At 46.0% G+C, this 11664-nt stretch overlaps 1 protein-coding gene across 1 annotated transcript in view; it reads left to right on the top strand.

The window, feature by feature from the left end:
* The first annotated feature begins 366 nt into the window (after positions 1-366).
* Positions 367-11664, top strand: part of boc (BOC cell adhesion associated, oncogene regulated) — a 33098-nt gene continuing 21800 nt past the window's right edge. The window contains exon 1 of the mRNA XM_076290644.1: positions 367-540. The gene's annotated coding sequence lies outside the window, so the exon portion shown is untranslated. The remainder of the gene's footprint in view (positions 541-11664) is intronic.

Here is an 11664-nt window from a genome sequence, read left to right as displayed (position 1 = left end):
TAACGCATACCAAATCAGGGAGAACAGACGAGGCAGCAGGAGGGGGAGGGGGAGCGCTTAGCCCCCGTGCATAACTTTGGGAACTTTTCCCCCTTCCTCAGTTTTGCGCGCATATGAGTCCAGGTGTAAACCTAGCACATAAGCATATTTTTCGCCACGCATGTCTGTGTGCGTTGCTTTGAAACTTTGTGTGAAAGTTGTGTGTATTTTAGAAAAAGGCAGGCATTACTAACTGAGATTTTGGGAACGAATCCTATTGTTCAGATCCCTCCCCCTTCTTGGGAAGTGGGAGGACCCGAGAAGGCGTCGCAAAAGGGAGAATTGTTTGAGAGCTCAGTCATCCAAAAACGGCCTTTCAATGTGAGAACTTAGGGAGCCGAAGAAAATGTCGGTGCCACTGCAGTAAATTACTAAAGCAGTAACGCTTTAGAGGGAAAAGACAGACTGAAAATCGCCTTTTGGAATTTTACTTCACATGAAAAGTTGGAGAACACTCAAGTCGTAGAAGTTGCGGGCTCAGCACTATATTGCACGTTTTAGGTAAGCCCTTCTCCCCAAAAATCGTAGCGTGTTTTCGGAACTACTAATGCTACCATAGCTAAACAGTAATGTTTGCTTTATAATAAGAACAGTCTGATACGCTGAAACAGTTTGCATTCAAATGTAATAACCAAGGTCGTTGTTTTCAGTGATACAGTTGCATTTCAAGGAATTCTGTTATGGATTGTATCTAGAGTGATGCGACAAGCTATGGCTAACTGAGTGAGTGTATGCAACAATTGTGTTGTTTTGTTTCGACGTTCAGATATTATTTCTTTCTTGTGAAAGGCAAGTGACAAAATACGTTGTATTATTTAAAGGTGGAATTTCAGAGAACACCAAAGACTTTAATCTCGCCCCAATTCCAATTATTTCGTTTTTAACGGGAAGAAGTTGTCCATGGGGCGAGAGTGATGTTAAGTTCCATTGCTCATCCTAGTTTAAACGTTAGCCTATACCATGTCTTAGACTTATTTAATATGTACAGTGTTAAAATATTTAGGCTACCTGCTTTCTTTTCAAAAGTGGGATATATGTGGAAGACGTGTCGCAAACATTCAAACTTCTATTATAGCTTGGGGTTCTGTTTCTTCGTTTTGACAAAAAGTGGCGTAGTAGTGCCTCTACCTACTTGTTGTAGCAGGCCTCAAGAGTAAATGTCATTAGCTGCACCCAATGTCCGTATTACAGACTGTGTTCTCTCAAAGCTTTAAACTTATGAGTCAGTGCTTGTGATGTATTTACTTTAGTTAAAATGCCAGATATAATACGTTTAGCATAAACACCTACAGACTATAATTTAATTATTCAAAACTAAAGGGCAACTGGTGGCTCCAAATATTAGTAGGCTATGCCAGCTTATAGCCTATAATGTCAAGATGTTTATGAAACGCATTGTGGGTAACCTATCTGTAACACGAAGAGACTTTGTGGAATAGGCTAACCTACATCGTATGCAATTGGGAACATACTCTGTTTTAGTAGAGAAAGAATGACGTCAAAATGTCAGAGAGATGCATGGACAGCCGGTGGGGGGTCGAGTGTCCCAGGTGCTGTTTTGTTATTTGAAGTCCACTGAAAACACTTACCAATAATAAAACTAGCCCCACGAATAGATTTCCACCGCTGTCTTGGATAAAGCTGTCAGCTTGCAGTCTTTTGTTAACATAAACTCGTTTCTCAGACACATCTCAGACAATCACCTCTAAGTTAGAAATACTCTTACAGTTTAAACAGTACAAACTGTGACCTGAAAACCGACCAAGTTTCCTCATTGGTAGCAAAGGTTGTTTTGATGATTGGCGGTCGCGGGTGGATCAAAGTTATTCCATAATTGATTCCAGTCTGATTATCTTGTTGGCTTTCGCAGCGCTCTGACCTTATTTGGCGAGAACGTTATGAGGGGCCTATTAGCCCTTCACAGATGGATGCCCAGATTGCATTTGGCATGCCTTCGCAGTTCTGAATTCCTGCTGCGTACCAGGTATCCCGTCCCGCTGTGGGACTGCGGGTTGGATATGAGATACCAGAGCCAAAGCGTCCTGGAGCTGGTCTCTGAGCATTTTTAAGAAGGGGGGGGGGGGGTTGTTCAGTTGGTCGCTTGGAGAGTTTGACATACCCTATTTCCCCAGTTGAAAGACAGCCATCAAAGTGGTTGAGTTGGGTGCGATGACGGTGCAGTGGCTTTTGGAGTGTGTGTGTGTGTGTGTGTGTCTGTGTGTGTTGGGTTGGTAATGGGAACACTCTTTCTCCTTGAGGCCTCCAGGCATAGCCATCTCTGGGTTCAGCTTTCTCCCCCGTGTCAGAGTTAGATGGAAGGCTAGGTCGTGCCGCAGCCTGTGGCTTGTAGTGATGCCGCTCAGGGTTTTGGAAAGACTCATTGTTTTCTTAAAGGGTGTAACATTTCTCTTAATTCACAAAAGGAAGGGAGAGAGAGAGAGAGAGAGAGAATGTGTGTGTGTGTGTGTGTGTGTGTGTGTGTGAGAGAGAGAGAGAGAGAAAAAAAAAGATGGGAGACCGAGGTAGGAAAGAAAAACTCTTCCTCAGGCTATGCTTTCATGTCAGTTACAGCGGAGATGTTCAGGCAGTCATAATAGCCTGCAGGCAATTGCGTGAGTGTGTGTCCATCCGTGTGTGTGCATGTGCCTGTGTGCCTGTGCTGGTATGTGATATGGTGGTGCAAGAGTGAGTTGATGTGGGTTTGTGAGTTTATGTATGGGTCTACAAGTATACATGGAAATGGGTGTGAGAATGTTAAGATGTAATATGATAGGCTCTGAGTGGGGGTGTGTGTTAATGTGGATCGTTGTTGTGTGTTACAAAGAGTGCAAAGGCAGTCTGTTGGTCAGTGAGCGTGCGTGCGTGCGTGTGTGCGTGCGTGTACGTGTGTGTGTACGTGCACAAAGTCTTCTACAGTCTGGATGATGTCTTCAGAACTGGAATGCACTCCTTGTCATTTTTACAGCTCTGTAGCGCTCTGCCCTTGCCTATACTGACTCCCAGGAGCGGATGATGCACGAGTCCCCCTGCAGTGTCTGGGTTGCCTCTCCCTTATGCGGGTCACTTTGACAGCCACCCTGACAGTACATCCAGTAGAAGTCCACCACAGGGGTAGACATTAAGCTTGTTCTTTCAAGTGTCTTGGTACCAAGACATAAAACATCTATTGACACATTACATATGTGTCATGTGTATCCACACACACACACACACACACACACACACACACACACACACACACACACACACACCCTCAGGGCCTCTATTAGGATAAAAATGCAAACTTGGGCCCCAAATATCCCCCCAAAGCATAGTTATTATAAGTTATGACTAGTTGAAGCTAGTCCCTTCACAGATAGCAAGACTCGAGATCGAAACATGAATCATGATCCATGCCAAATGAGAGTGCAGTATTTTCCCAAGCAAGTTTCAATGTGGGCTTCAAGGCATAAAAAGAACAACAGAAAACACACAAAAACAAAAACAGAAGAGTAGACATCACTTTTCTGACCCCTGCTTGTGACATCTTGTGCATTCAGAGATAATTTTCCCCTAGAGTCTTCCACTTGATGGGTATGCTAGTTTTGTTACACTTCACATGATTGTTTTTCGTAGTAGAAACGCAGGCGCACTTAAACACACACACACTCTCACACATACACACTCTCACACACACACACTCTCACACACTTAAGTGTCAGAGTGGGTTTAGCACAGAGTCGTGAGGTCAGTGATACACTCCAGACACTGGTAAGCAAGCTGTGAGTGTGTGCAGACAAACAGCCCTGTGTGTGCAGAGCAGATATTTGGACAAAGATTAGCGACTGTTAGACAAGCCAAGAGAAACGCAGACACTCTCACAGAGCATTCACACACTCTCTCTAATTCCCTTAGTACCCACCCGTCCGCACACATGCACGCACACTCACATGCACGCACACACAGCCACCCACCCATCAACTCATACACACACACACACACACACACACTCTAATTTAATTTACTTTATTTGATTCCAAATAAAATATCATTGAACATTTCTCCTTTTTCTCATCCTGCCTTTTTCTCTCTCTCTCTTACTCACACTCACACCGTCTTGTACGACCCTCAAGGCGAAGCATTATGAGAACCAGCATTTTTGTCCCCGCTCTCACTCCCGCTCTCTGGTGGAGCCGATTTGGGATTATTCGATTTCAGACCTAGACGTTTTGCAACTGAGCGGCGATGCGAAGAATGCTCTTATTTTCGAAGGACATTTTCCAGAGCCTGCTCAGGTTCTGTGTGGCTTGAGAGTGAGCCAGTTGATCCCGGCCCTCTCCGTCCCGCGCTGCCAGGACTGTACGGCCCTGTTTTTCACCGACGCCAAGTCTTGTTTGGTTGCCGTGGCTGCTGTTAATCAGTTAGCGAGGGAAAGTGAAGGGGTTGAAGTCAACTTTGTTCGCTGAGTCTATCCAGCCGTGCTTGATAACATCAACCAAATTAATGTATGCGATTCCATTACGGTCCAGAGAAGACAACGTTTCGCCTCTGCCAGAAGTGCGTACGCGGGCCATTCTCTTTGCTTTTCCATTTTCTGTAGCTGTTCAGCGTTTGGGGAGAAAAAAAACCCATAAGTCATTATGTTACAGCTGTATACACAAATCGCCCGTGGTTTCTGAGGCACAAGTAAAGCACTGTCGTTTTCACACTGAGTGAATGTGTGTGTGTGTGTGTGTGTGTGTGTGTGTTTAGTGTTTGGACACTCAAATGGGTGTTGGACTGGCATGGGTCAAGCCAGGGCGAGCTGCCTCATTGTGTTTCCGGTCCACGATGCTGTTTGTTTTGTGGTTGTGTGCTGGCCAGACTGTGGCCACTGAATGTGTGGTCAGAGATGCTACAGGTGTTTACGCCTATGAGAGACTCTCCTGTGTGGGTCCTAAGTTCTCTCTCTCTCTCTCTCTGTAAGAGAGAGGGAGTCAGTGGGTAAAACCTCAGCAGTTAGCCTCTGCACTTTTGATGTTTAAAGCCCCATTTACCTTCCAAAACACACACACACACACATACATACACACACACACAGACATTTTCCCACAGTGTGTTGTTGTTGCTTCTGTATCACTGGCAACATCCACATTAAACAACAGAGCTTCAGAATTGTCAGAGCTATCAGAGAGCTTTATAAACAGTTTATACATGTTTTATTACCACTCTATTACACATTTGCGCCTGCTCTCCTCCACCACTCCCTCTTCTCCTCTCTCCTCTCCCTCTCTCTCTCTCTCTTTCTCCTCTGGCCCTTGGAAAGCTCCTGGCTGGCAGGCAGACAGGCAGGCAGACAGGCTGGACCGCTCCTAAGCTCTCCTGGTTCCTTCTGAATAATGTGGAGAAATTGCTCTTGATTTATAATTGGTTCCATTCACTCTGATGTATGAGCTGCCAGGACTGGAGGGGCCCCAGCCAGGATTCAGTCCTCCCTCCACCCTCAGCCTCCCCTCCCTTACCCCCCTAACGCCCCCCCTTCTACCACCAACACCACCCCCTTTACTTAGCTGAACAGCTATGTAAGGAGTTCTGTGTAAGCATTAAGGCAAAGCAGTCCCACTCATTGCACGCACACACAAGAGCTAGAGTGTGTGTGTGTGTGTGTGTGTGTGTGTGTGTGTGTGTGTGTGTGTGTGTGTGTGTGTGATTTCTAGATTACAGTTAATCTGTACTTCAGGTAGATTTGTTGACATGTATGTTTGTATTTGTGTGTGTGTGTTCAGTATGAATATAATTACTTTGAGGGATTTTTGTGTGTTAATGTGCGCTGTGTGTGTTGTGCTGTTGTGTCCGTGTGTCTAATTTGTGTGTGTCATGTGTGTCTCTCCGAGTCCCTGTTCTGTGAGATGTCGCTCTTGCAGTTTGGACTGCAATTCCTGGCTTGTAGTGAATGCTGTCCAGAGCATGGGAAAAAAATCTCTGTAGGGCTGAAGTCAGCCACCTACCCTCAGATACACACGCACACACATGCACATTCCCTCAAACAGAGAAGCCACATACAATTTATCACAGACTCGTGTGACCTACAGTACACATATATACACACGCACGCACACACATACATAGTACAGTAACTTTAAAACTAACCAATAAAGAGGCATTTCTCTCTGTCATGTACTGAACCCTGAACCCTAGTTTTTTCGTTGGTAAATTGGTAGGCTAGTTTTGGAAAGAATTTATTTTTGGCTGTGATCTATCACAATACATTCCTTCTAATGTATTTCCCTTATTGACTCGATTGTAGACTGGTAGACATATAATGGCAGTGCTAGGATAAACCTTTGGTTTTTATATGGCCCTCTGAGCCACTCTAGCTTTAACCTAATTAGCTTGAGTTCAGGAGTCCTTTCAGTGACATAATTGTCATGCATATTGCACTAAGCCCCGCTGAAACTGGATCTAGCCCAGGTGATTGCTCCCATGGCCCTGGAGCCGCAATAGAGGTATGTGGACCCTGAGACAGCTGTTGCATTGAGCCGTCATGGAGGAATGTGGGAGAGAGAAAGAGAGAAAGAACAAGACAGCGGCTTCATTGAGCCATCACACAGTAATTAGCGTGTGCTAGTTAATTCTGCCTTGTTATATAAATTATGCAAATGCTACGGTGCCCTAATTGATTAGAGATCCTTGGCCTTGGCTTCGTCCCTTGCTCGTTAATCCCTAGAGAGTGTCTGCTGCTCGTTATTACTGAAGGAAGGAGTGGGGTGGGGTGGGCTTAGGAAGGAGGTTGGGCGGTGGGGTTGGACTCCACGTCCTCGTTAGTGGCGCCTTTGATGTTTAATTTTCCGGCATTGGAGCGGCTGGAAGAGGATTGTGGGAGCTAGAGACAGATTGAATGGGGTACGGGGGCGTATCTCTCTCTCTCTCTCTGTCTCTGCTTCTCTTTCTGTGTTTTTCTTTTTTCTTTCTCTTTTTCTCCACCTGCTGAACATCTTCACGGTCCGTGGGAATGTTCTGGAAGGTTGTTTAACTTCCTTTTGATGCAGATTCAGAAACAAGCTGGGTAGCTGGTGTGGGAACAGAGGGCAGGCTCCGCACCAAACATTAATCCAGGTTAGCTGGAAGGAGGAACTTCCTTGAAGGAGGAACTGATCCTTGGTCAGTTTTTCAAAATACGAGAGAACCACAGAGGAAGTGGTTTTAAGGCAAGAGGCACAGTGAAGCGGGTGTTGGACAAGCTGTCAGCAATCGTGTGTGTGTGTGTGTGTGTGTGAACACACTTTATCAACATAGCAAACACACACACACATATAGAATGTTATTAGTCATAGTCTGATATAATGGAGCGTATTATAGAGTCTTTGATTTATAAATTGATGTAACAATAAGATGTTGGTTGAAAATCAGTGGTTTTGTTGCCGTGTGGAGGCCCAGAGCTATGTTGCAAAACACTTCATATAAAATATGTCTATCCACACGAGATTTATGGGTGGTGTAGTGGTTTGGAGAACTAACAAGTTGTTCTTTGGGTGCAGTTAAATTGTTCAGCTACAGTGAACTCGTGTGAGAAAAAAGCTGAGGTAACTGGTTTTTGGGTGACCCGATCAGTGAAATTTTGATGAAGATGTACTGAAAAAATCCCTTGTGGTTCAGACCAAAGTGGTCTGGATTTGTACTGTTTGGAGTTGTGAGTTTTGGCAGAAGGGGAAGTGTATAAGTGGAAGGTGAGGCTGATGGAGTCATGTTGGTGAGATTCTCTGGTTAAAGATCAGAGGAACAGTGAACCTTTTGGCAAAGGTAGCTGTAGCACTGTTTTTATTGCACATGAGAAAGAACCCAGAGCTAACAAAGTGTACCATGATCAGCACTTCAGGAGTGTCAATCTCCTGTTCGAATTCAGCAGTTTTGTGGGTGAATTCAAGTTGAGTACAGAGTTGGTTTTAGGAAAATCTCGGTTCTTTGGGTAGAGATCAGAAGGTTACGAGCTCTTGTCCTGAGAGGAGTGTGCGTGTGTGAGAGTTTAATTAATCCTATGGAGATGCAAGGGCAGTTGGTTGGGCAAGCCAGAGTGAATGGAGGCCTTCTCTTTAAAAGAGCTCTGGAGTGACTTCATTCACACCACTCATTGACTCCGACTCAAGATGGCCGTCCCACCGGCCCACGGTCCATCAGACCAAAAGGCCACTTCTCCTATCACACAGAGTGGGGGTCGCAAGGGGGGTGGAGGGGTGCGGTGCGACATTTCGACACCCACAGATCGTTTCACACTCACTCACTCTCACTCTTTTTCACTCTCTTTCACTGTCTTGGTTATCTCCTTGACCCACACCTGACATTTACCCCTTTTATTAATCTGGAACCTTCTTTTCCACCCTCAAATTGCACATAAACTCATGAACCATTAAGACAGACCCCCCCCTTCCCATTCCTCTCCTGCTCCCCTGAATTATCACCACCTCTACTCACCATCCACTTTTGGCCATTGAGTAATGCCCCCCCCCCTTCTTTTTGGCCATTGAGCCCCCCCTCCCCATATCAGCTCTTCCCCCGACCCTTCAGTGGAGCGTCTTTCCTTTGAGAGCGAGGGCCGTGGGGTTATTGTCCGTGCGTCGGCTCACTGCTTTACAATGACTCTCCACTCTATTAAGGTGCGTTCTGCCTGTTAGCGTCGCCAGGGGCAACCGGCCTCCCGCACGACAGCTATGCGAGAGCGGCATTGTGGGAAGTAGGGGCCCCCGCACAGCCCGTTGAACCCCCGGCACTCCTCACACTTGACACCGCATGTGTTTATCTAAAGGAGGAGGGGGGAGGAGAAGGGGCTGAGGGGGGCTGGTGGTGATGGTGAATGTGATGATGGTTGGGTTGGGGGGGGGGGGGCTGTGGGGTTATTATGGTGTGTTTGGAAATCGATGACGACGTGTGTGTGTGTGTGTGTGTGAGGGAGAGAGTGTAGAGAGAGGGTAAGGGACAGAAAGTATGTGTGTTAGAGAGAGAGAGATTGTATTTATGTATGTGTGTGTGTATGAGTGAGAGAGAGAGAGAAAGTGTGTGTGTGTGAGTGAGAGAGGGTATCACAGTGGGGATGTAAATTGGGGATGAAGGCAGAAAGAGGGGGATGTGATAAATAATCCATGGCTCTTCTCTTCTCTCTTTCACACACACACACACACACACACACACACACACACACACTACTTCCTCACTCTTTCTGTGCTCCCTTGGTGCCAGAGAGGGCAGAAGGAATGTGATCGGTGAGGGAGGAGGCTTCAGGCGGGAGAGTGCTGTTTTATCCAATTAGCAGGGTTGTCAAAATGAATTTATCCGTGCAGGCGGCTGGACAATGGTGACCACAACGGCCCCGGAAGAAAGGGGCCTGCATGCTGACAATGAGGCTTTATGAAGTGACTTCTACTCCTCACAATCACTCTCACACACACACACCGCAATTTGCAGTCCCAAAAGTATGCATACCATCACACTCACACATGCACGCACACATTCAATCACATTAATACTCTCCTGCAGCAAACCAATCGGTGTGTTTCTGCACAGTCATACAAACACATAATACATGCACAAGCACAAACACTCACATAATTAAGGAATAAAGCCGCACTAACGTACCAACATCTGCATAGTCTCATTGTCAGGCACAAGATTAAAGCTAATGTTTATGATAGATTCCCTCTAAGTACTAGCTAGCTAGTAGCTACATTTGCATTCTGATACCAGAAAAATCTCTGATACATTCTGTAGGCTCATTGATCTACAACTTGTTTACATTTTTCCTAACCAAATAGGGAATTTGTAAAGAAACAGACGTTCTTGCCTGCCCATTTCCTGGTTTTATGTTGGCATACACAGTGTAGTTAGCTCGCAAGTGCTAAAACAGTCACTTAGTCCATCGCCATTCTAATGCATTTGTAGCACAGTGCCTCACATAGCCAACCACTCGCTAATATGCTCTGACTCATGTTTATATAAACCCATGGCTCTTGCTTATACGGTCACAGATTTGAGACATTTTAGCCATACCTATGGTTTACACACACACACAAGCACACACACACACACACACACACACACACCAAGTATTTCCTCTACAGTTCAGTCCTAGTAAAGCCCTAGTAAATAGGACCACTGTCAGAAGGCACTTGACAGAAGCAGCTGGAGACAGTTAGACCATGTAAAAGGTAATGGCAGTGCCTTGTTGAGGCCCAGTTTGGCTACACACACACACACACGTGGTCATCTGTCTGTCCTGACTGAAGGCCCTGGGCAGGGCTGTAAAGGATCTATAGTGAGTGGTCAGGCAGGCCGTGTAGAGTTTCACAGGGCCGCTGACATGACTGGGGCCTCTTTGTGTCGCTCGCAGGATGAATGAAAAGTGTGCGTGTGTGTGTATGTGTGTGTGTGAGTGTGTCTGGGGTTAGCTTTGGCAGTTTGGACAGGTGGTTTGACAGCAAAGGCGCGAGGATTGGCTCCTCTGCTGCGGCTTTTACAGGACAGCTGTCTATACCAAACACCACCCCCCACCCCCCCCCACACACACACACACACACACACACACACACACACACACACACACACACACACAAACACATGCTTCTGCAGCAAATAGCCAGTGCTAAAAGTAGCATTAGCATTGTTACCTTGGTAATAATGGTCCAATGTTACCACTCTTTTTGTAGCCTGGAGGATCCTTGAATCCTTAAATAGTCCACAAAAGTTAAATGTCTGGAGCAAAAGGGCCAACTGCCCCAGACCTAGTCTGTGCTGTTGGTTGACCTGGCCAGTTTGCCACTGTTTAGCAGTAGCATGTTTCTCTCATCTGTCGTGTGCTGCTTTCTCAATTAGCTTGCTAATCGCCCTCGCCTGGCCCTGTGTTTATTGGAGAAGCAGACTGTTTGTTGCAGTGTTTCTACACCCCCACAACGCCCCTCTGTCTGTTCAGTTCATGTCATAAAGCATAAAAAGCTGAATGTCTGAGATACTAAAGCCAGCTGGAAGACCCCTCTAGTGGTGTTTTAGCTGCTCTTGACTGACACACTCATACACACATACACACACGCACACACACGCACACACACATATAACACACAGCACACACACAGACTTATGATAAAAGACTAGGCACTCTGTTGAGAGGAGGCTGGTGGCCATGCCAAGACACAACTCACTCTCTCTCCCTCCCACACTCTCTCTCTCTCTCTCTCTCTCTCTCTTTCGCTCTCTCGCTCTTTCCAGGGCGATGATGATGTGTTTGTTTTTGGCAGAGAGAATCAAAAACATTTGTTTAGGGCCAGACCCAGCAGCCAGTTGAGAGGGAAAGACTACACTGCCCTGAGAAACACACACTCTCTCTCTTTCACCCCTCTTCTCTTTCTCCCTCTTCATTCTCTCAGTTCTTTTCTTTCTCTGTTTTTTTTTCCTCTGTCTTTCTGTTTCTCTCTCTTCTCTTCTCTTCTTTCTCCTCTTCTTTCTTTTCTGTAACTCTATCTATCCTCTGTCTGTCTTTTCCTAGGCTGTGTACCTGCTGGGTACAATGAAGAGAAATGAAAACTGAATCAGAGTCCCTTAAACGCACCACGACTGATTTATTTCTCAGAGTTGTTGTCGTCTTTCTACTCGCCCCCTCCCCCTCCCGTGTCTGTCCTTTTTTGC

The sequence above is a fragment of the Alosa pseudoharengus genome, unplaced genomic scaffold (genome assembly GCF_046254945.1).
Source record: "Alosa pseudoharengus isolate Yale_2024_CS ecotype anadromous, Long Island Sound unplaced genomic scaffold, YU_APseudo_1.1 YU_APseudo_1.1_scf_18, whole genome shotgun sequence".
NCBI lineage: Eukaryota > Metazoa > Chordata > Actinopteri > Clupeiformes > Clupeidae > Alosa > Alosa pseudoharengus.
The sequence above is the reverse complement of the archived record's forward strand: the minus strand, read 5'-3'. Positions and strand labels throughout refer to the sequence as shown.